Raw genomic sequence first — 1,702 nt, forward strand, 5'->3', positions numbered from 1 at the left:
AAACACAAATCTGTTTCTGAAAGTGTTTTTCGTATTTCCGCTTCTGTGTTCCGCTGTTGTTTCTGTGATGCGAAATCGAAAGTATTTTTAACCAGACATTTTTTTTATTATTATTCAACAATTGCACAGTTTACAGCGTTCATCTCCATTATAAAAATAACACATTGTGCAGTTTCCAACATTGCAAGTATTTTAACATAAACAAAAAACAAACAAAAGACTCACATCATCACATTTTGCCAGGGGAAATGCGGACTTACAAAAATATATCAAATTGTTTACACAACTTCACAGTTTTTGTTGCCTTTTGATTAAGAGAATCCTTAATCGTGTTGCTTGCCCTCAATGTTAAAGGCAATAAAAGATGTTTTGGAATGCGCAAACTTACATTTATGAATGTAAAATTTTGCCAAGAGAATAATGAGATTAATAATGAAAGTTTTATTAGGCCTGGTCTTTAGTTCTGTTGAGGTCATAAAGGCCAAAAGAACATCCTTCCAAAACAAATTGAAATCTTTCTCAATTTTTTCTGCAATAAAATTACAAATGTCAGACCAGAACCTCTGGACAAAAGGGCAGTGCCAAAACAAATGGGATTTTTTTTTTATTATTATTTTTTTTTTAACTAGACATTTCTCAGTCCGCTTGTTGAGTCTGACGTCACCGCTTCCGTGTCCAATCAGATATCACGAGAAAACAACAAAAGGTGCTAATATACACTCACAATGTGATTATAATACTACCAAAAAAATATAATCACAACCTTTAACTCCATAACGAAATCACAGATAGCCAGACAATGAAAATATAAATAAATAAATGTAAAATTATTTGTGTTTGGGACGCTGTGAGCACGGAGACTGTAGTGTACACCGTGAGTTTGAAAAGGGTTATCTTAAATGATTAATATGAATAAACAGTGCTTATAAACGGCTCCTGGAGGTAGTATTCTCAAGTGAAGCGAGTTGACCACTCTAACAACTGAATAAGACCAGTGCATTTGTTTGTAACTCACTTTTTTTTATATAATGTTTTTTGTTGCTGTTGCTTTGCTAACTCAACATATTTCTTCATCTCATTAACATCATCATTCCCAGGTCACACTGAACAGCAGATTGTTGTCTCCAAGCCAGTGCTGATCAATGACGGATTTAGCTGCGGTATGTCACAGAAGAGAGGAAAGATGAATTCCTCACAGAAACGAAGAGAGAGGTAAGACTGAGTCTGCTTCTCAGAGAATCATTTGGGAACACTGCTGCAGTTTCAGAGCTTTGCTGGAAAAAAAACAAAAACCCAACAGACTTTGCTTTATATTTACAAATGATTTGCAGAACTTCTCAGAGCTTAGTTACTTCCTAACACAAAAAATAACATAAAATATTTAACAAGTAGCCAATTGATGATAAATATCTGAGAACTGAAATCATCATTTACAGTCAGTTTACAATTAAACTCTTCCTTTACTGGGTCTGTACTCTAGTAAACTCATTCAACATCAATTGATTTTGTTTTATTAGGTCATAAAATGATTGTCAGACATTAACAGTTGACTGCATACTTAATTTAAAGGTCAGAGTCTCCTGTAAAGTGATTTATTCTATCTAACAGAGAACACTGATCCAGAGATGCCTAAAAGGCCTTGACTGAAGTCCAGATATTAATTTCACAAATGTGTGCATCACAATGTGAAATATTAGCGTAA

At 33.8% G+C, this 1,702-nt stretch overlaps 2 protein-coding genes and 1 long non-coding RNA gene across 3 annotated transcripts in view; 2 read left to right on the forward strand and 1 right to left on the reverse strand.

The window, feature by feature from the left end:
• LOC109084161 (NACHT, LRR and PYD domains-containing protein 12-like) overlaps window positions 1-1,702 on the reverse strand; it is a 941,455-nt gene that overhangs the window by 901,577 nt on the left and 38,176 nt on the right.
• Window positions 1-1,702, forward strand: part of LOC109062727 (NACHT, LRR and PYD domains-containing protein 12-like) — a 314,849-nt gene that overhangs the window by 156,953 nt on the left and 156,194 nt on the right.
• LOC122141522 overlaps window positions 1-1,702 on the forward strand; it is an 11,142-nt gene that overhangs the window by 8,154 nt on the left and 1,286 nt on the right. The gene's annotated exons all lie outside the window — the stretch shown is intronic.

This window comes from Cyprinus carpio, chromosome B22 (assembly GCF_018340385.1).
Source record: "Cyprinus carpio isolate SPL01 chromosome B22, ASM1834038v1, whole genome shotgun sequence".
NCBI lineage: Eukaryota > Metazoa > Chordata > Actinopteri > Cypriniformes > Cyprinidae > Cyprinus > Cyprinus carpio.